We start from the raw sequence: 24,645 nt of genomic DNA on the forward strand, positions 1-24,645 counted from the left end.
ACATGGAACATCTTCTTAAAAAGTTAAGGGACAGTCTTCTTCATGATTTCAGTGGAAGTTAAGAAGGAAAGGGTACCACTTAAAGTATCTTAACAGTGGAAGGAGAAAAGCAAAATTCACAGCATCAGAAACATTCAGGGAAATTCATTTGTCCTTGAATAAGTTTCACAAATATAGATGTGAAATGGTTAAGAAGCAACATTCCAGTTTTGGGTAAGTTAGGCTGCAGAAACAAATATAACCCCAAGTCTTAATGGCTTTCAACCACAGAAGTTTATTTTTAGTTCTTATTATATGCCTGAACTGGCTTTAGAATTTCACCTCAGTATGACAGAGTAGATTTCTAAGAGCCTGTCCTGTTTGCAGGCAACAGCTCTGAAGTCCAAACAAAATACTCTGGAGAGCGAGCAAAACCAGGCAGATTTTGGGAGGGAGTCAAAACAGGGAAGAGGGATCATCAGAGGGTGAGTTTCCCATTTTCATGACTTCAGTCTGAGATTGGGCTGCAGACAGCATGGATGGGCAAAACCCATGAGAACATCTGCTCTTTTTGGCCTGAAGAACCAAAGGTTCTGGGGCAACCGCTGCTGCTGGAAAGTGACGAGAGAATCCCAGAGATGAGAGCCAGGGCAGAGGAGCCTCAAAAGCTTTCTGTGCATAAATATCGCCCCAGTTCCTGACACCTGAATGATCTGCGCATGGGGCAGACTCAAAGCAGCTTGTAGGTCAGGCTTAGAGAACAGAATTGAGATCTGAGCTGCGGCCCTCCATACACAAGAGAGAACTCCTAGTTTGAGCCTGTCTAAGTTAATTGCCTGCTAAAACAAAACCATCAACATTCTTTGTAAGAATGTAACAGAATCAAGAGTTTCTACAACATAACCACAAAGAAGGCAGGGGAGGAAAAACAGGAACAAAAGATGGCAGGGTGGAGGGGCAGGGACAGAAAAAATACCAAATAATATCACTAACTGAAATCATATGGATATTTACCTCAGATATTAATATTGCTTCTATCACAGCAGAGGGAGAAGAGCAGCAAGGAAAGAGGATGATGGCCCTTAAGGCCTCTGTTGATAAGTAACAGCAATCATTTTCACTAGCATTTCCTCAAGTCCCAGGTCTGGGCCTGACATGCAGTCATGGGGCAGGAAATGATAATCGATTCACAGGGATAATCGATTCACAGTGAAACTGCCATCATCTGGTAGATTGTATTATTATTCAAAAATAAATAATTTATTTATTCAAAAATTATTTATTCAAAATTTATTCAAAAATTATTTATTTTTGAATAATAATACAATCTATGTACAATAAAAAAGAAAGAATTTTTGAATAAATAATACAATCTACCAGACAATGGCAGTTTCACTATTAGGAAAGAGTAAGTACTTATAGAGTCAATGACTTCTGCATAATGAGAAAATTTTTAGAGAGTATTTGCTCTCCTGACAAAATCCAGTGTTATCTATGTAACCACAGCCAGCTCAGCAGCCAATTGCCTGGCTGATCCATACCTCTTCTCAGAGATTCTGTCTCTTGCTAAGTAGATGGCACAAAACCACTTCTGTGACCACAGCTAATTAGACCATGGGTTGGATGCCTGACCAATGTTGGGCCATTTAGATTTCCAAATCCCATCAACCCGTCAGTGCCTGCACTGAGAGGCCAAGCAAAGCCAGGGTTGAGATGGAAGTGTCTGGCCTTATAAAGGTGAAGAGAGAAAGCCAACTGCGGAGAGAACCTCCTGTGTTCTCGAGATAACCCTATAAGCTTTTGTTAATTTAATAGGTGAAATTAATTTCAGAGGATTTGCAACACTCCAAAGGGCACCATTCACATGGTAGTCTATAAAAATGACAGTAGGAATTCACTTAAACTACAGTGTGAGTATTGCCTCTGGAGTTGTGCAATGCTGTGGTGCTAGGTTTCTGCCGCTAGAACAGAAGTCTTCCCTTCTGCTATTTCAGATAGAGAGCTCATGGAAGATACAGTGAAGAGACAGAAACATCATTCTTGGGGTAATAGGCAATGACAGTAGTAATTTTGCTGAGCACATTGAAAGAGAACAAAATTCCCAATTGCTTCTTGGATCTGTGCAACACCAAATTTGGAACAGGAATAGCTAGAATTATGGAAATACAATAGACAGAGACAAAACAAATTGTGAACTTTGACTACTCACAGACAGACAGCATTTTTTTTGCAACAGGTATAAGCATCCCTTGCTGTAAGAGTTGATTCTGATGCAGTAATATACCATTTATAGTTATTTGATAATGCCTTTCTACTTTCAAACATGAGAGTACAATCCAGTACATATTTTATGTATACATGTACTTTTCATTGACTAATTTGTCTTCATGTCTTATTCCTGAATGGGAATTCCACATCAAATAGCTTTACTTCTTTGATTTACCTTCCAAAATTGCACAAACCTTCTATTAATTTCACTTGCAAACTTGTCTCCTTATTTAGTGAAATATCTAAATATAAGTTTTACAGCCTCATATATTTCAGAGTTGTTGCCTTCATCACATAATCTTAAAATATGCCATATAACCCTAATCCATACAATTCAAAACAGTAATACAAAATGTATAGACAAATGCTTTCCTGCTGTTTTAAACACCATTTAGCAAGTTTTATAGTTGAAGGGTTTGCCGACATAACTATTACTTTCCTATTATGGTGAGTGTATGAATATTTCTTATAGAAAGATGCTTCTATAGCCAGGCACAGCACGGACCACTCAAAAGCCAAGGCCAAGCCCTTTGCTTGCTCTTAACCCCTTTGCAGTATTCTTTTGAAGCACTGTATTTAATAGTACAGCAAACTCTCAATTTGCTAGACTCGCAGACAGAGATAAACAGCAAAGAAAGTTCTCCAGTCATTTTCCAATCATCGATTTTCATATCTATACTCAGAATGTGCATGTGAATTAAATTTTTTTCTACATTAAGTGTTCTCTACGCATTTACTGTCAAGTAGATATTTTATGTCTGTGATGACTAAATAAGTTATATCAGATAACAAAAGTATCTTTAGATCATGTCATTGTCACCTAAATTCAGCTTAAGAAAAAAAGACATCGACAACACTTCTTAGCCCATCTTTCTTTGTAATATTTTAGCCTGTTGTCTTAGACTAACAGTTGAAAATTGTAGTATGATACAACAAAGTAGATGAGTTGATAAATGAACTTGACCATTCTTTGCAAAGTTAAAAGCACCATATCAATTTAAAGTGTTGTTATTGCTGATAATTAAGGAGACAAATATCACCAGTTGAGGCTAAGTTCAATCTGTTACCCAGTGGCACAGATTATAAAAATATTCCTTCAAAGCTCTTTTGAACTCTTAAATTTTAGAAACAGCTTTGCACATAAAAGGAAATTGTGAATGCTGGCTAATTTGGGTTTGCCCGATGGTTCTCGGACTGGTTTAAATGTCCTTGGCAAACCCTCAGATGAGCTTCATTCAATAGTCACAGTTATTTACTGGAAGAAGCCTGATTGGATTTGCTAATTCCATAATATGCACAGTGATAGGAAGGAGAGGTTTTGAAAGTCCATTTGTAAACAGCTGTTTCCCTCAACTAACTCAAAAGAGATTTATTTCCCTCAAAAACCACAATTGGTCATGATACCTTGGCTAATTTCACTCTAAGATGTTAAAATTGCTCCCTTCTGCCAGGCAGCCCTTGTGGCAGAGGATTGGGTGGTCTCCATGTTTTTTCCTGTCTACTTAGCTTCTGTCTGATGTATTGCAAATAGCTTTGCTGAAGCAGTTCAACAGTTCAGCCCAGGCAAGAATTACAACTAGAAGTGGTCAGCTGGGTGTGGTAGCTCATGCCTGTAATCCCAGCACTTTGGAAGGCCGAGGTGGGAGGATTGCTTGAGCCTCGGAGTTCGAGATCAGCCTGGGCAAAACAGTGAGACATGAGTGTCTACTTAAAAAAACAAACTGCCAGGTGTTGTTCTGTGCTTGTAGTCCTAGCTATGCAGGAGGCTGATGCCAAGGAGGTTGAGGCTGCAGTGAGCTATGATCATGCCACTGCACTCCAGCCTGGGTGACAGAGCGAGAGACCTTATCTCAAAAAAACAAAAAAAGAAAGAAAGAGAAAAAAAAAGGGGGGGCAAATTTTGTTTGGCAATTAGTATCTCTCAAGAGCCTGAAAGCGTTTTTAAAATAGCCACATAAATATTTGTACATCACCTGGCATTGTGGGCATACTGTAGACAGATCACTCCATTCAAAACCTTTGAATACTCAAACAATGACAGCATTTACTTGTACTGGAGAAGTGAGGGAGGCACTCGAGTAATCCTGCCTCTGCTACACACTAGCTGAATGACCTGGGGCAAAGAAGTCACTGGCTTGTTTTAGGCTCAGTTTCTTTTTTGTAAAATGGTGGTTGGTAATAGGGATTTTCTGAAGAATAAGTAAGATCATATCTGAAGTGTTAAACAGTAAGTAGAATGGGCTCAATAAATGCTAGCTGCCATTATCCCACGGTGTATTAGTCAGGGTTCTCCAGGGAATTGGAGCCAGCAGGATACGTATACATAAATACCCGTGTGTGTGTGTGTGTGTGTGTGTGTGTGTTCATATAAGAGAGATATATTACTCTGTATCAGTAATTCACTCTTAGCTTTAAGTAACTCTTACTTATGGATGAATACAGAGTTACATATCTCTCTTATATGAGTATACACACATATATACACACATAGATGTGTATGACAGAGAGAAATAAAAAGGTGGGAGAGAGATTGAGATTTTAAAGCATTTGCTCATGTGATAGTGGAGGCTGGTAAATCCAGCATCTGCAGGGTGGCTCAGCAGGCTGGAGGCCTTAGGGAAGAGTTGGTATTGCAGTTCAACTTTGAAGACAGTCTGCTGGCAGAATCCCCTCCTCCATTGGGGAGCTCAGTCCTTTCTCTCAAGGCCTTCAACTTATTGGGTGAGGCCCACTCACATTATTGAGGGTAATCTGCTTGACTCAAAGTCTATTGATTTAAATGTGAATCTCATTTAAAAATACCTTCATAGAAACACCTGGAACAAGGTTGGAGCAAATATCTGGGTACCGTGGGGTAGTGAAGCCGACACATGACATTAATCATCACACAAAGTGACAAGAATCTAGTGCTTCGTTCACCTCCTTTGACAATGAAAAACAAAAACAACAACAACAAAACAGAGAATATAGTGCTTTGTGGATGCCAGACACTGTGCGAGACACTTTCCATATATTAATTCACCATCTCCTTCACCACAATCGTTTGAAGTAGGTGCTGTTATTATGCCCATTGTAAAAATGAGAAAACTTAGCACCGAGAGGATGAATCATCTGCGCAAGGTCATACTGCCAGGGATTTGTGCTCCCGACTGCAACAATAAACTGTCAGCTCCATCAGGACAGAGCCCATACGTGTGGCACCTGCTGTGCCTAGCACAATGGATATCCTAACAGCTAATTCATTCAACCTCTTGGATTCCTTCAGACAATGAGATATTTTTTCTGAATCAATTAGCTGTTTTGTTTTTGGTTTTGTCTTGTAGATGAAGCCTCAATGTAACATATACTTTGTGAGTCTGAAATACTCCCAGGCAATTAGTGACAATGTGCTGTGGGAATGAATTTGGATGGCATAGTGAATGAAGTCATGCATACTTCATTTAAGTGTGGATACAGGTTTTAAGGAGATAATGTAAGTTTCCAAGTTGACTTGTTCATGTCATGGAAATGGCCCAGGCAGGGAGAAAACCTGGAGTTATTATAAAATATGTATTAAGTACAAACATCCCATCGGTGTAAAATTTTTGATCAGGCATTCCCAATATTCGTATATGTATTTATAAATTACATAATGGGCAGGGTGCGATGGCTCACACCTGTAATCCCAGCACTGGGGGAAGCTGAGGTGGGTGGATCACCTGAAGTCAAGAGTTTGAGACCAGCCTGGCCAACATGACAAAACCCTGTCTCTACTAAAAATACAAAAATTAGCCGGGCATGGTGGAGCATGCCTGTAGTCCCAGCTACCCAGGAGGCTGAGGTGGGAGGAACGCTTGAACCCAGGAGTCAGAGGTTGCAGAGAGCTGAGATCATGCCACTGCACTCCAGCCCGGGTGACACAGGGAGAACCTGTCTCAAATAAAAGATATAAATATAAATATAAATTACATAATGCACAATTGCAACGATGCATAAATGCTTTACAATGTATACACAAATAATGAATTTTGAAAAGGATGAGATAAGAAATAAATGTTAATTGAAATTCTACATTCTTTTTGATTTTCACACTTCAGTAGTTCTTCTTGTGCCCTCCCCACTGTGGTTTTAATTGACTTAGAATCTTGGGTAATTGAAAGCTTTTCCTGCCATACAACTTACTGAGAAATGAATTGGCTTGCCCCATTGACACCATGTATTCAATGATATAATGTAGCTCAGCAGAAGAGCACAGTGAGAATTAAATGAGATAATATGTGTGGCACTTGTTGTTATCACAAGAGATGCCTTATTGCAGAGTTGTTAAAGAGCGCAGACTCCAGAGGCTGACACCTGGGTGCAAATCCCAGCTTCACCATGTACTAGCTGTAATCCATTAAATGAGGTTTTTGTGGGGATTAAATGAATTAAAAACAATAAACAAGTAAAATAAAATTCTTACAACACCTGGCATGTACTAAGCACTATATAAACATTATTGGGTGCACCACAAGCACCCATAAATGTTAACTGTTCTTAATTGTAAAAACCAAAGATGTAATGACATACACTGAGGTCATTTGACCTTCATCCTTTTCACTTTGTTCACCCCAGGGCTATACGATAAAAATGTTCTGAATGATGACTCTGAAGTACTGCCACAGGATTCCATTCATCTGAGTACCAGTCACAATTTTTGCTACATCTGAGTACCACCCATACCATCATTAATATTTGTCTTTAAATCAAGTTGGGCTTAACACCAAGATCTATTTCATTATTTCCGAGAGCAGTAATATTGGTGAAATCATGTATTTGATGTGCTATAACATTTATTTTCCTAAAAATATATGGCAATAAACATATAGCCATTAAAACATTTCCCAAAGGAAATCTTACATTATACAATCCTTAAGTCATGAATGTTTCAATTATATTTATTCTACTTAATGAGATACAAGGATATAAGAACACATTTTATATTTAACCAAGTTTCTTTCAGGACACCCTAGATCCCTAGAAGTTTAATGAATTAGGATTCTAATGTTTTAATTTTTGATACTTGATCATTTTTATTAATTATTATTATTATTATTTTTGAGAAGGAGTCTCGCTCTGTCACCCAGGCGGGAGTGCAGTGGCACAATCTCGGCTCACTGCAACCTCCACCTCCCGGGTTCAAGCGATTCTCCTGCCTCAGCCTCCCGAGTAGCTGGGACTACAGGCACGTGCCACCACGCCTGGCTAATTTTTGTATTTTTAGTAGAGACAGGGTAGAGATGGGGTTTCACCATCTTGGCCAGGCTGGTCTTGAACTCCTGACCTTGTGATCCACCCACCTCAGCCTCCCAAAGTGCTGGGATTACGAGGGTGAGCCACTGCGCCCGGCCAATACTTGATCATTATTTTCTTTTGGATGAAAAGAATTTCAGTTTCTTTTATTTTTCCTCACTGGGCTATTTCATAATAATTAGATTTTATTTAAATAAATAAGGCCTATATACAAAGTTTGATCATTGTTATCATAGGGGAACTACAAGTGTCAGGTTAAATTATATCAAATTAACCAGTTTCCCCATGCATGCATATGATAGACAGATTAGAGAAAAAGCTAACCTACGTCTAGAATGCCAAAAGAGAAATTCTACCATATTCGAATTAAACTGATTCCTATCAAAAGTGTACAATTCCTACCTTGAAACAGATTGTAAATAATGTTCCAAGCAATTCTGAGCTAAAGTGAATCAGATTTTTTTTTTAAGAGACAGGGTCTCACTCTGTCACCCAGGCTGGAGTGCAGTGGTAAGATCATAGCTCACTGTAACCTTGAACTCTTAGGCTTGAGCTGGGCCTCATGAAGAGCTGGGGCTATAGGCACATGCTACCAGGCCAGGCTATTTTTAAAGAAAATTGTAATTAGTTCAGCCACTGTGAAAAGTAGTTTGGAGATTTCTCAAAGAACTAAAAAGAGAACTACCATTCGACCCAGCAATCCCATTACTGGGTATATACCCAGAGGAAAACAAATTGTTCTACCAAAGACGCCTGTACTTGTATGTTTGTTGCAGTGATATTCACAATAGCAAATATATGGAATGAATCTAGCTGTCCATCAATGGTGGATTGAATTTTAAAAATGTAGTACATATACACTAATGAAGTACTACATAGTCATAGAAAAGAACAAAATCACATCCTTTGCAGCAACTTGGATGCAGCTGGAGGTCATTATCTTAAGTGAATTAATGCAGAAACAGAAAACCGAATATTGCATTTTCTCACTTATAAGTGGGAGCTAATCCTTGAGTACACATAGACATAAAAATGGGAACAGTGGATGCTGGGGACTCCAAAAGGAGGGAGGGAGCAGGGAGTGAGGGGACAAGGGCTGAAAAACTTCCTACTGGGTACTATGCTGGGTGATGGGACCAACTGAAGCCCAAATCTCAGCATCACGCAATATACCCTTGTAACAAACCTGCACATTTACCCCAATCTAAAATAAAAATTTAAACATTTTTTTTTTCTTGGAAAGACAAGGTCTTACTATTTTGCCCAGGCTAGTCCGAAGCTCCTGACCTCAAGCAATCCTCCTACCTCGGCCTCCCAAAATGCCGGGATTAAGTGTGTGTCACCACGCCCAGCCTGAATCAGACCTTTTGATCTTCCCATTGTTTGCCTTCATTCTTGACTCTGGCCATAGACCTGCTGGCTACTGACTCCTCTCATCTAAATTGGAGTCTCGAACAGATTTCTTTTAAATATGTTCAACCAATATGCTAACATATTGAAAGCTATTAGGTAATCAGATGCTTTTGCTTTCAAATAGGAAACGTATCTCCTGGAAGATAATGTAAATGATTGAACAAACTTAAGTCATCTATATTATCATGAAACTTTATCATCTTTATTGCAGATGCTGAAGTCTTTATTACTGTAACTATTAGGGGAAAAATATCATCTGAGCCAGATGCATTCCTTTACTTGGTCTCGCTCTAAGCCTACGTGACAGGATGGAGAGTGATCTCATTTTAGAAAACATTGAATGAAATGGAGCATTCTTTAAATGAGACACATAAACACAGTTCAGGGCTTCTCAGTCTCAGCACTATTGACATTTTGGCTGAATAATTGTTTGTTGTGGGTGTCTGTTCTGTGCGTTGCAGGATGTTTAGCAGCATCCTTAGCCTCTACCCACCAGATACAAATAGCACTGTCCTTCCCTCTTCTGCTAGCTGTGACAACCAAAAATGTCTCCAGACATTGCCAAAATCCTCCTCACCCCCATTGAGAACCACTGACACAAATCAAGAGAAAGTTTTGCCATTGTATTTTCTGAATGCCTTTGCCAAGTTTAGGGGGGGAAAGTTGATTTCTTTATGGGAATTTTTTTGTGTGCGGCTGTTTTACAAAATCCAAACTATAAATAACAGATGTAAGTGAGAAAAGATTGAACGTTTATTACCCAAGGCCATATAAATTCAATAATAAATTATGGCTTTCTCTAAAAATATGAGAAGTCTTTTCAAAGTCATTAGTTCTAATCATAAATGAATTTAGCAGCATTTCTTTAAATTTTGCCCTTTTATAATGAACTCTGATACATTCATGGAACTGGTTGTTAAATAAAGAGATAGAAAGGTCTAATTTGCTGGTTCATTAAGCTAGCTTATTTCAAGACACCGTGCATATTGCTTTGAATTTCATATTTCTGAGCAGTGGAGACAATAGTAGTATCCATCTCTAATGTAGTGTGGCAGACAATTAGGAGCTCAAATGTAGTAAATCTCATTTCATCAGAGATATACACAGTGATTATTATTTTATTGCCAAATACTGTCAGCATTACATTTCTTCAACAGCTATTGTGATACCTGATTCACATGCTTAAATTTGCATTAAACACTGTGCTAACAACGATAATAATTTGGGCTGTGTTTTCTTATGTGACATTATTCTGTTCTTTTGTGTGTGTTCACCCAATGCTAGTTTCAAGGGTGCAAAGTTTTATGCAGACTTGATACAGGAAAGGCAGCTGTAGCTCTAAGGAAAGGCCATGGTTTTGGGGTCAAAAACAAGCACTAATGCTGCCCCTTTCAATTAAGGTAATCTTGGGAGGTTACTTCACTTAAAGTAGAACTAGAAGAAAGAATCTTATTTTATTGTTTTACGATGTCTTTGTCAGATTTTTAAAACTGCAAAAACATTGTTTTTTGAAACAAATGAAATTATACAACAAAGAAGCTGATTATTCACTCTTCCATCTCCCTTGACCATCCCTATAGCCTATTTCTCTTCAAGTAGGTAATACTAACGATTTAGTATATATCTACCTTTCATTAATCTTCCATGAAGCCCTACAAGTAATTTTACCTAAATATAATCTTTCCTTTTTTAAGTACAAAATTGAATTGTATTATACATATTTTTCTCTAACTTGCTTTTCTGAGTTTAGATCTAAGCCATTATTTTAAATAGTGGCATAGTATTTCATACTATGGGCATATAACATTTGTTCAACATTTCCCTCCTGATTGACCCCATGTTCTTTCCAGTCCCTGGGCACGCTACAAACAATGATGTAATCAATGTCATCAGGCCTACAGCACCGGGGCTAGATTCTTTCCTGCAATTGGAAATGGGAAACAGGGACATTTCACCCAGTTGAACACCTCTGGGGCTCAGTTTCCGCATTTGCATTGTGAGAATCACATCTGTCCTACTTCCTTCACACATTGATACATGGATGGTCGGAGCCAGCAGATTAAAATAACGTGATGGTTTGAAGATCAGAAGGGCCCTCCATAAAAACCCCACTCTAGCCAAGCTGCAGCTTTGGAAAGCTACCTGCTTTTCTCTGCTTTCACAATCTCAAATAATATTTGTACACTTTTTTTTTTATTATACTTTAAGTTTTAGGGTACATGTGCACATTGTGCAGGTTAGTTACATATGTATACATGTGCCATGCTGGTGCGCTGCACCTACTAACTCGTCATCTAGCATTAGGTATATCTCCCAATGCTATCCCTCCCCCCTCCCCCCGACCCACAATAGTCCCCAGAGTGTGATATTCCCCTTCCTGTGTCCATGTGTTCTCATTGTTCAATTCCCACCTACGAGTGAGAATATGCGGTGTTTGGTTTTTTGTTCTTGCGATAGTTTACTGAGAATGATGGTTTCCAATTTCATCCATGTCCCTACAAAGGACATGAACTCATCCTTTTTTATGGCTGCATAGTATTCCATGGTGTATATGTGCCACATTTTCTTAATCCAGTCTATCATTGTTGGACATTTGGGTTGGTTCCAAGTCTTTGCTATTGTGAATAATGCCGCAATAAACATACGTGTGCATGTGTCTTTATAGCAGCATGATTTATAGTCCTTTGGGTATATACCCAGTAATGGGATGGCTGGGTCAAATGGTATTTCTAGTTCTAGATCCCCGAGGAATCGCCACACTGACTTCCACAATGGTTGAACTAGTTTACAGTCCCACCAACAGTGTAAAAGTGTTCCTATTTCTCCACATCCTCTCCAGCACCTGTTGTTTCCTGACTTTTTAATGATTGCCATTCTAACTGGTGTGAGATGGTATCTCATAGTGGTTTTGATTTGCATTTCTCTGATGGCTAGTGATGATGAGCTGTATGCTCTTCAGCTCTGGAACATTTTTTTCAGCAGTTAAAACCACTTTTTCAGTGGATAATTCACTATTTCAGTGATCGGTATTTAGTTTACAAAGAGTCGTGTCAGGTAATAATCCAAGGCAGGGCCTGACTTCTGAAAGCCAGAGTAGACGAAGCGTGTGCATGTGAGTGAGTGAGTGTGTGTGTGTGCATGACAGGATGAGTGTGTGTATGGGGGAGAGAGATAGAGTGCACTCAGTAAATTCACTCAGTGTGAAAGTCATCCAGTAACACGGTCACAAGCAAGAGCAAGCTCTGGAAACTGCCCATATGGTGAAGGGATATATAAATATTTAATATATTTAATATTTTACCTGGTACCATAGTCATTTTAAATTATTCTACTAATATTATCTAATAATATGTGGTGTACCATTTCTCTCCAAGAAATTAAAGTTCTGAAAAATACATCCATACTTACATCTTATTGCTTCTTCAAACCACACTTGTGTTCATGAACCAGGAAAGGGTCAACGTGCAATGACTCATTATTTCACATTTACATGACAGGCTGCAAAAGTGCACATGATATTATAGTTCAAGGGCATTTAGGTCAGAGGATATGCTGAGGGCTATGACCCACCAGGTTATGAAATGAGCTGAAATATCAAGACTGACATTTCTTAAGTGAAATAGAATAGAATGGAAAATGTCAGAGTACAACACTCCAAAATATGATAGTTGTTGCTTCATGAATATTCTGTTTCAGAAACATAAATATGTGTAGGTATGTCGTATGTGCTAGATCTCAAAGTTATTAAAGCTATTAAACACATTATAAGGTACCTCATCTAGGCTGGGCATGGTGGCTCATGCCTGTAATCCCAGCACTTTGGGAAGCCTAGGTGGGTGGATCACTTGAGGCCAAGAGTTCAAGACCACCCTGGCCAGCCTGGTGAAATCCTGTCTCTACTTAAAAAAAAAAAAAAAAGAAAAAGAAAGAAGAAATCAGCAGGGTGTGGTGGTGCACACCTGTAGTCTCAGCTACTCAAGAGGCTGAAACAGGAGAATTGCTAGAACCTGGGAGGTGGAGCTTGCGGTGAGCCAAGATCACGCCACTGCACTCCAGCCTGGGTGACAGATTGGGACTCTCTCTAAAAAGAAGAAAGTACCCATTCTAGTGACACTTTGCTTATGAGATCCAAGACAGTCAACCACTTTGTTATCTAGTACAGCTGCCTCTCTGTGTGCTATAAAGATGTCGCCAGATAAACCTTCCTTCCTTCTTCAAATGTGTCTTTTCCCCCATTATTTCTTTCTGGAAAGTGGTCTTTGATGCAATGGAGTACGGAAACAGGAGGCTAACAGCATAACCACACATTTATGTTAAACCTCAAGAGGTGGTCAGTGCTGGTGAGATAAAGATCTGTTTGCTTTGGGGAGGCTTTGCTCTGAAGAATTGGGTGAGGCCTGGAAGATGGAATCCCTTCACCCAAGATAGAGCAGGAACCCTGGAGGGAGGGAGGGGGTGGAGAAAAACAGGTGGGTGGGCAGATGGTGAGAGTAGGAAGAAAAAGGAGCCCAAAGAAGAGGAAGAACTCCCAAATGCCCATTAGGAGGTGATTTAAGAGATAGAATAATATTTTGTTCCATCTTCTGAGTTTGCTGTAAATCTTTCTGTTACTCCATCGATGCAATAAATCTTTATTGAACATTTTCTACATGTCAGGTTATACTCCCTGGACATACCAGGAATGACCAGAACAGACAGACGTCCCTACATTACGGGACTTACAATCTAGGAGAGTGGGGGAGGACAGACAGATATTAAACAAGTGAAGCATGCCGAATGTCAGGTGGCAGTATAGATGATGGGAAAAAAAGTCAAGTTGGGAAGGAGATAGGTGTGTGTGGCATGGGGGCTGCGGGTGAGGGTTTGCAATTTTATACAGAGTCGTTGTGGTCAGCGAAGAGAAGGTAACTGTGAAGCTGAGACTTGGAGAAAGCATAGAAGCCCAGATATCAGGGGAAGAACACTTCATGCAGGAATGTCCCTGGGTGACCCAGCAGAGATGCAGGGGACAGTAGAGGAAGCTGGGGTCGTGGGACATTGTGGGTGGTGGTGGGGTCCCATAGTGCACAGAGCCTTGAAGGTCATTGTGGAGACTTTGCATTTTGCTCCAGATGAAATGAGATGCCACAGGAGGTTTGGAGCCAGGGGTGACATGCTCTAACTTACATTTTAAAAAGACTACTTTGGGTGCTGTGTGGGGGACAGTACCTGCATGCTCTCTCAGACATGACAGATGTGACTAAGGCACAACAGAGAGCAACACAGATGTATGTGAAGCAGGAATTCAAGCAGTGAGGGAAACGTCAAAGTCGGTTACAGGTCAATGTCCACTGCTCCCATCCTATCATCATCAACTCAGTGATGAACAGGAAGTGGGAGTTTCTCCATGACCAGCAGCAGGAGCCTAATCTACAAGGGTCAGTGGAGGACCAGGCCATGTCTCCCTTCACACTCTGGAATGGGAGTCTCCCCTTCCATGAGCTCTGGCTGACATGGACAGTCCCCCTCCCTCGCACTCTTGCTCTCTGCCATTGCTGCATTCTTTGCTTCCTGGGCCTGTTTCTGAGGCCAGGCCACAGGTCATGTAACACCAAGGAATACAAGGTCCCTGTAGCTGGGCTATTGTCATGGTCAACCCAAAAAGCAACTCTGTGCTTTTCTGCTGCCAACTTATCTGCATGGCCATGGCTATGCCATTGCACATTTCCTGCTGCCGCTCACTTCTAGGAGTGGTAGGAGTCCTTTATTCTGTCTCTTCTCTGGGCAGAAAAGGAAAGAGAAACTGCCCCAAAGCACTCAGTTCCACTCTCCTGAGCAATCTTTGCAGGCTGACAAAAGGCCATGAGTCTTTCTCTTTCTCTACTGTAGGCCTCTCCCTACTTTGCCCTGTTAGACAGGTGGGTGGATGGGTGGGTGCAACAGAAATGAGTATCCTAAATGTAGTTCCCCTTTCTCTGTCTAGTTAATGGAGGAGGGAGGGCAAAATTAACCCCAAAGGCAACCACTCTGCTGGCCTTTCTTCAACTCTGGAATACATTCTCCCAGTATCCAGACCTTTCAGCAGCAGGCAGACCATCCTCTCTCCCATCCTGACTGTGCCCAGTACTTGTTCTCAGCCTCCCACAACATATGTGTGTTGTCAGAGAACAGAATGTTAGCTCCAGCTGTCTCAGGTCCAGACCAGCAGGTAATACAGAAATTATCATAAAATAGGGGCTTAAAACCTAGATGACCGGTTGATGGGTGCAGCAAACCACCATGGCACATGTATACCTATGTAACAAACCTGTGTGTTCTGCACATGTATCCCAGTACTTAAAGTATAATAATTTTAAAAAAGAAATTATAAAATAAGCGAATCAGTTGCTCTCAGAAAGGGATGTATGTTGACCATACAGATTAGTACCTATAAATCCTAAATTACCTTCCTTAACATAAAAATTGTCTCCTGCTCAGAAAGAACTTTGTAAAACCCCACTAACCTGCTGCTTTCAGATACTCAGACCACTGAGGCCAGCGGATTATCAGTTTTCCAGGAAGTGGCTGGCATGGAATCCTGGTTCTGTTGAATGAGCTCCTTTAGGTGTGATGGTGAAGGAAAAAAAAATTAAGATCTCTTGGCATTCATAACATCTGCAGTGTAGAAATTCACATACCTTTTTCTGTTACATTACATTGCTACAACACAACTCTACCTTGCAGTGTATCAAAAATGATTGGAGGACTTTCCTATCTTTGCCTTTCTTCCCCTAGTCTTTGTGCTTGCAGACAGAATGCCATCTCCTCTCTAGTGGCAGCCAAAGGATGTTGGGGCAAACAGTCCCTTATTAATCAATTGAGCAATTGATTGTCGATTTGTATCTTTTTTGTAAGTGTTTAATGTTTGACTTTTTTTCTAATATTCTTTCTTTTTAAAAAAATTCTAACATACAAGAATCTACCTCCCTTCTAGACCTAATTAATTCTGAACATTTTGCTAGCTAGGTGTGGTGGCACATACGAGTCCTAGCTACTCGAGAGGCTGAAGCAGGATTGCTTGAACCCAGGAATTCTAGGCTGTAGTGTGTTATGTCAATTGGGTGTCCACACTAAGTTTGACATCAGTATGGTGACCTCTTGAAAGCAGGCAACAGCAGGTTACCTAAGGAGGGGTAAACCGGCCCAGCTCAGAAACCAAGCAGTTCAAAACTCTCATGCTGATCAGCAGCAGGATAGCATCTGTGAATAGGCACCGCACTCCAGCCTGGGCAATATAGTGAAACCCCAACTCAAAGCAAAATTTTGTCATATTTGTTTCAGGTGAAATTTTTTCCCAAAGAAACAAAGCATTGATTCAGTGGAAGCTTCTTTTATACTCTTCTCCCTCCTTCTTCAAAGGTGCATTGAAGCAGATATTCTTCTAATTTATGTTTTTGTGTTTTATTACATATTTGTGTAAGATGAAGCAATATACGATGTATTTTTTGACCTTTATTATGAAAAAATTAAACATAGACAAAATTACAGGGAATAATATATAAACTTTGGGGATTTTTAGCATCTGGGTAAATGATATCAAATTTCACATATCTTCCTGCAATTTGATTTTATATACCTTATCATATTTCTGAGGTGGATCTATATTGATACATTAGATTCATTTCATTCATTTTAACTTCTCTGGAGTATTTCATTATAGGAAGGACTATAACTTATTTCTATTTTATTTTATTTTATTGAGACAGAGTCTCACTCTGTGGCCCAGGCTGGAGTGCAGTGGTGCAATCTTGGCTCACTGCAACCTCTGCCTCCCAGGTTCAAGCAATTCTCCTGCCTCAGCCTCCCGAGTGGCTAGGATTACAGGCATCTGCCACCACGCCTGACTAATTTTTGTGTTTTTAGTAGAGACGGGGTTTCACTATGTTGGCCAGACTGGTCTCAAACTCCTGACCTCAAGTGATCCGCCCACGTAGGCCTCCAAAAGTGCTGGGATTACAGGCGTGAGCCACCGCATCTGACCCCAGACCCTTTTAATTGAAAATGATAGAAACTCAATTCAACTTAGCTTAATCAAAAAGAAAATGTACTGGCTCATGTCAACTGAAAGTGTAGCTGTGGCTGGATCCAGGCTTCACAGAATCCTCTGGATTCTCTCTCCATTCATCTCTCATCTCCACTTCTCCTTGTGTGTTGGACTAATTCTATGTAGACAGGCTTTCTAAGTGGCAGTGTTAGGGGGTTGGGGATGGGGGAGTGGGAAAGGACCACTGACATTACAAGACCTAATTGCTTACAATTTATTGAGAGAGAGAGAGAGAGAGAGAGAGAGAGAGAGAGAGAGAGAGAGATTCTGAGTCCTTCCTGGTAAGCCACACTTTTATCCCAGTTTGGAAAATTCTTAGAAAGGATGTCAACTGGAACTGGAACAACCACGGGGATGATGAGTGGTCCAACCCAGCGATGGTACAGTCCAGCACACGGGAGAACAGGAATATGGGTGTGTGTTTGTGGGGGTGGTTAGGTACTGTGGTTGACATCCCCACCAGAACTACTTGGAATGGGAAGGAGTTTCTCATCAAAATAACATTAGACAAAAGTGAGAGCTGTACACAACAGAGGGACCTCAGAGAAAGCCACTGAGAGGGTGGGTGTAGTTTGGGCCCAATCTAGAACCCACTGAGATATAAATGCAAGAACACTGGATTTGGATCTGGAAGTCCATGGTATTGATACCAACACTGACACAAGCTGTGTTATCTTGCACACATTACCAAGCCACGCTGAGCTTTTTTCTTCATCTTTAAAATGAAGGTGGTTATATCAATTTTCTAGGGCTATGGTGATGATAAAATGGTATAACCACCTACAAGCTTTTGCTAACTTCAGATTTTGCTATTCAAGTTGTTCAAAATAGTTAGGGCATTGGCAGCTGACTTCACTTCATTGTACAGAGATCTTGGTTGCACTAAGTTGTAAGGCTTTATTCTTCTGCAATAAATATTTAATCACTTGGGCTAAGAATGGTATTGAACAAAAATACTCTCAAAATATAATGTATACTTGTTATTTCATTTTTGATACATTTCCACCAATGCGTTTTTGTAGTAGCAGTCAATCTTTTTAATAAATATTCATCTTCATTTGAGAGCAAGAGTGGATTCATTGGTTTCCAATATTACATTTTTTAAAAGGGCATATTTTTAAGCACCAGTGATTTTTTAAAGTCTCTTTTGAACTCTTGAAACATTGTTATTTTCAACTGGAATTAAAGAACATTTCTGACATATTTCAAACCCTTTCTCTGAACAAGGATGCAAACAAATGTATTACATTAAGGGAAAATACAAATGGGAAAGTGCTTTTTTGAAAAACAGGTAATGATATTTCAAGGACGACACAGAACTATTCATTTCCGATATTCTCATTACCATTCCTAGCAACAGGCATAGACGTCTCTCAATTCCTGCGTAGTTCTGCTAATCTCTGTACAGAATATTCAATTTTCTTACAACGATTCAGCTGATTTATTATTTCCCTCTTGTGTTTTAACTGCTAAAGATGCAATGTAACCCCATAAATTTGTTTCAGGCTCTCAGCTTCGATACCCAAGGTCGTTAATACCCCCCAAATATTCTGTGCTTGCATCATTCCTTTAAATGTGCTCTTTCTTGCCCAATGAGTTGTTACATAATTACACAGTGCCAGCAACAATATCATCTTGTTTTTATAGTTTTATGATTAAGGGTATAAAAATCAACTGAATTGAAGTAAATGTTAAAAGATATTTGCAAACTATAAGAGATTGCTACCATAGTTTATCACATGTAAACGATAGAGTATGTATATATTTAAAATGGGATTTTCTTATTATATGGTTTAAAAATCTGTTAGAGTAAAATGCATTATATTAATGTGTTACCTGATGATTCTATACACACAGATTATGTCTTCTATGGTGGAAGTTAAAAACAATTGTGGGAGATTTATGTTTGCTACCCGTCCCCTTATGAGAACCAAAACGTTTCTATCGAATATTTGCATTTAAAGTTACAGCACTCAAGAAAGGAGAACATTTTTTAAATGGGACTAGTTCTTATACGACACAATTCTCAGCCTTTTTACGACTTAAAGCATACCGAAGAGTAATTAGGGTGACCAACTGTCTCAGTTTGCCAGAGACAGAGGGGGTTCCTGGGATGTGAGACTTCAGTTCTACAAGCAGGGGGAACTACAGACAAACTTGGACGAGTTGGTTCCCTCATGGATAGTTTGGTCTCAATTAATCCCCCATGCCCTGCATCCATATCTTTGCAATGGCTTCACTGTGGGCAAAGTGTACCTGCATGCCTCTTGTCTTTGGGCTTGGCCATGTGACTTGTCTTGGCAAAAATATATGGGTAGAAGTGATGGTGTGCCTCTTTCAAGGTTTAAGACGTCTGGTACGTTTCTGATTTCTCATATATCTCTGCCACAGAAATGCTCTGCACTGGGAACCTGCCACCTCACTGCACCAAGGAGAGTGAGACACATTGGGAGTGGAGCCACCCTAGCTGACACACACATCTGCAGTGAGAAACAGAGTTGCCCAGATGGGCCCAGCCTAGATGAGCAGAACCCCAGGCAACTTGCAGATGTGTATAGAAAATCCTGTTACAAAGCCACTGAGATTTTGTCGTTACTGGTTATACAGCATTATTGCAACAAAAACTAATTGAAATAGGTGTTAAGAAATACTCTTCCAATAAATATTTACTGAGGTCCTACTCTGTGCTAGCCACTGGGGATGCAATGAAGAGCCAAGATGGATACAATTTTATTCTCATGGAACTTACGGTTAATTGCTGTGGTCCCTGAGGCCCTTTTGGGAAGGGCTGCAATGTCAAAATCATTTTCAAAATAATACTAAAACATGATTTGTCTTTTTCTCTTTTTTTCACTGTGTTGACATTCCCAGCAGTGATACAAAGGCAATTGTGCACTTAACTGCTGAAATTTTGATACAGATCATGGCAAGGGTGCCAAACTATAGGAGTAGTCATTGTATTTACTATCATCATGTACTTACAGTTTAAAAAATACCAGTTTCATTGATGAATGTCCTCAACGAAGTGGTAAAAATGATTGATTTCATTAAATCTCCACCCTGAGATTAATATCTTTTTAATAATCTGCATGCCACAATGGGAAGTACCCATGAAGCACTTCTGCTGCCCACTGAAATACGATGGAGCAGTCGACAGATGATTAAAACTGGTTACCCATTTCGATGGAAAAGTCCAATTCCTACCTTACAACATAACTAAAAAACACACTCCAATCATATTACAGATTTAAATACAAATGAAAACAAAAAACGAATGGAAGAAAATATAGACAAATTTTTTAAATAATTGTGCTTGGACACTTTTTTCCAAACATGCACAAAGGCCAAAAAACACTGGGGCCTTCAGTTTTTCCTTCATGCACTTCAGAATTATTCTAATTTCTATGATAATGTTTCATAATAAAACTAACCCCATTAAGTAAACAAAACAAGTCTATGCCAGCATTCTTAACAAATTGCAACACAGATTTCATTGATGTCATATGAAGAATGAGCACGTTTTAAGCACAATGATTGCACAATTGATCACAGTTGAATGGTAAATCTTATCAGAAAACAAGTATGGACGACCCCAGACTCTCCACACCATTTGTCACCCACAGTCAGCATTTCATCCCCTTTAGAGTAATAGCCTATTATCAGAATTATATCATTTCCCTAGATATTCCAGAGGGCTAGGATTTTTAAATGCCTATGACACAATCAGAGGGGTAAGCGCAATCCTAAGATGTTCTGCTTGCCACAGTCGATTGTTAACAGCTACTCTTAATAATTTTCAGGCCTAAAGCATCTTCTTCCTGGAAGATGGAGCCAAACCCTATGGTTTCAAATTAATTCTTATTAAAGAACCATGCAAAGATTGCTTTTTGAGCTACAGCCCACACACATGAGAAGAATATGAGTCCGGTTCTTACGGTTTAATTGGGCCTCTTCTAGCACAGATCACGCCCTTTTAGGAATTGGAAAAAGACACCCCTCCCATTGGAAAAATTAGAAAAAGGTGCCTCTTTGGGGTAGAAGACTTAGAAAAAGTCAGTCCTTCCTCTGGGTGGATGCATCAGAGCATTAGCTAGATTTCCACTTCCCTTAGCTTCTACGGCTGGAAGCCTTCTCGGGAGAGCACAGCTTGGCCATCTGTTTATTGTAGCCCTGCATCTTCACAACATAGATTCTGCTTTTTGCTGCCTGGTCAAAGAGTGAGATTTGAATGAAGCAATAATAGAGAATATGCATACAGGTTGTATAATTCCTCCTTGAATGACTTGTGAAACAAGGTCATCGGACAACTAGTATTTCAGACAGAAGGATGAAGGGATATAATCTCACAGCTCTACCTTTTATTCTATTAGAATGGAGGTTGGCAAACAACAGCCCATAAGCCAAATCTAGCCTGCTGCCAGTTTTTTGTAAATAAAGTTTTATTGGAACACAGCCATACTCATTCATATATGTACTGTTTATAGCACTTTTGTGCTATGACTGCAGAGTTGAGCACTTGCAAGGGACCATACAGCTCACAAAGCTTAAAATATTTACTCCTCAGCTCTTTAGAGGAAAAGTCTGTCAACCCCTGTATAAAATCACCCAATGGTACTATCTTGGGGCAATGAATTTTATTTCTATAAAACCACATCTTAAGTATGGCAATACCTAGATTAGATTGCCTAGCACCTCTTAATCAAGAACCTAGGTCACAAATTCCTCTATCAAATCATTTGCTCATGCAAATGAGCGTATTCATTGCCTTTTTTTAAGACAAAAAATAAATATGAAATCCAATTTGCTGTTCCTTTTTCACTTGGCTGCTAAGACACTCAGTTAAGTTTATGACTCAACTAATGTAATTTCTCACTCCTATGTAACATCAACTCTCTTAAACTATCTTTTGTTGTCTTCCTTTTTAATTGTCTTGTTTTTACATTACGTTATATAGCCTCTAATCCTTTGTTGAAAGGCAGAAGTTTATACATTTTATATTATCAAATCTTGTCCAGTGCACCTTCTGCTAACAACAGGGAAAGTACGTGGATTTGGTGCCAGCCAGACCAGGGTTCAAATCTTAGCTCTGCCCCTTACTAGCACCATGCCTTTGGGCAATTTATTCACCATCTCTGAGCCTCAATTTCCTCATCTGTAAAGTGAAACAATAATAGTTATCTTGCAAGGTTGCTGGGGGAATTAGAATGAGTATATATAAAGTATCCTTTAGATACTATTAAACAATATGTTTTTTTTAATTTATTTTTGTAAACAATGTCTTGCTCTGTTCCCCAGGTTGAAGTGTAGTGTTGCAATCATGACTCACTGCAACGTCAACCTCTCAGGCTTCAGCCATCCTCCTGCTTCAGCCTCCTGAGTAGCTGGGACTGCAGGAGCATGCCACCATGCCTGGCTAATTTTTGTATTTTTTTTTTTAGAGATGGGGTCTAACTATGTTGCCCAGGCTGGTCTTGAACTCCTGGGCCAAGTGATCTGCTTCAACTTCCCAAAGTGTTGGGATTACAGGCATGAGCCTCTGTGCCTGGCCCTACATTTTTAAATATTTGTTGGTTGGAGAGTGGGATGGTAATGCCACCCCACCCCTGCCCTATTTTTATTTAATATATTTATAACATTAAAAATTTGTTGGCCGGGCGTGGTGGCTCACATCTGTAATCCCAGCACTTTCGGAGGCTGAGGCAGGTAGATCACTTGAGGTCAGGAGTTCAAGACCAACCTGGCCAACATGGTGAAACCCCATCTGTACCAAAAATACAAAAATTAGCCAGGCATGGTGGTGTGCACCTGTAATCTCAGTTACTTGGGAGGCTGAGGCAGGAGAATAGCTTGAACCTGGGAGGTAGAAGTTGCAGTGAGCCGAGATTACACCACTACACTACAGTCTGGGTGACAGAGTGAGACTCCGTCTCAAAAAAAGAAAAAAAGTTTATTAATTTTTATTTAAAACATTTAAATAGAACTTAAGGTAACTTTGAAATGGAATCTTATAGCCATTTCATTACTTTAGCATATTGTTTATGAAAACTTTTTACATAGCTTCTTTGGCAATAAAATGACATCATTTTGCCCTACTCAAATTTTATAGAAAATAAAATTATCCCCGTTTAATAACCAATAATATTTGTAATTTTCTTAAACTCACTATGCTCATGTGGTGACTGTTATCTGTCAGAAAATCAACATCACTGAGAGTCGTTCTTGAAATTCTTCCCTATAGCATAATCGTGTTTATGACCCTCCATTGGTATTTGGCAAATAGAATAAACTGATGATTCACTCAAAATGTTTTTCCACATAACATTTAATAACTCACCTTTGAAATGGCATTTTTAATAATATTATAGCCTCAATTGACAACCTAATGCTCAAATTATATGGAAGCCAAATCGAAATGGCTCAGGTACAAATCGTGACAAAAGTAACAACTATTATTTTGACAAGGGTTTAGGAAGGACTTACCTGAAAAATGAACAGAACAACACTCTCATGAGCAGCATGGTGCTTATTACTTCTTATCCTCAAAATAATAGAGAATTCAAATCAAAGACTCGTGTAGACAGGAAAAGCAGAAACAACATAAAAGAAAAACAGAGCATGCTTAGCCAATTCACACATCAGTTTTAGTTGCTTGCAAAGAGCTTCGAAATAAAATAAGCCAGGCCAGGCGCGGTGGCTCATGCCTGTAATCCCAGCACTTTGGGAGGCTGAGGCAGGTGGATCACCTGAGGTCAGGAGTTTGAGACCAGTCTGACTAACATGGAGAAACACCTTCTCTACTAAAAATACAAAAATTAGCCGGGTGTAGTGGTGCATGCCTCTAATCCCAGCTACTCGGGAGGCTGAGGCAGGAGAATCCCTTGAACCCGAGAGGCAGAGGTTAAAATGAGCTGAGATCACACCATTGCACTCCAGCCTGGGCAGCAAGAGCGAAACTCCATCTCAAAAGAAGAAAAAAATAAATAAATAAATAAAATAAACCAATATCAAATCACATACCTGAAAGGAGCATGTCCTTTTCAGGTGGTCATACATTGGTTGCAACAAAGAATAGGTTGTGTTGGACTATTTGCTGTTCATCATTACATTTCCAAGTGTATGAAACATGAACACACAGACAGTTGGCTTCTTCCAGCTAGACTGGGACTAAATCAGGGTATTTCTTCAGATGAGGCAATAGTCCTGCTCAGGTGGTACCTTGCAGAGGGATTCAGGGTCCCGCTTGACCAGCTCCTGCTCTTTGACTTGAGACAGCCAAGTTCTGTCCCCATTTCAAGAAATATCAGGGGCCTCTCCCTTTTTCTTTCATTTCTTACCTCAGTTAGGCTTCTGGAGGAAACAAAACCTAGACAGTCTTCCTGAAGATGCAGAAGTAGCCTCTAGGCCAGACCCAGTGACTAAGGTAGGGTTGCCAGGTCATCCAGTTACATTTGAATTGTAGATCAACAATGAACAATATTTAGTATAAGTATGTTCCATGAAAGTATTTGGGATATACTTAGTCTAAAACATTCATTGTTGATCTGAAATTCAAATGTCACTGGGGATCTTGTACTTTTTACTTGCTAAACCTGGACACCCTTGCTGCGGGAGACACTTTTAAGTGATGGCATTATTATTTTGGCAGTTGTTGA

This window comes from Gorilla gorilla, chromosome 2 (genome assembly GCF_029281585.2).
Source record: "Gorilla gorilla gorilla isolate KB3781 chromosome 2, NHGRI_mGorGor1-v2.1_pri, whole genome shotgun sequence".
Taxonomy (NCBI): domain Eukaryota; kingdom Metazoa; phylum Chordata; class Mammalia; order Primates; family Hominidae; genus Gorilla; species Gorilla gorilla.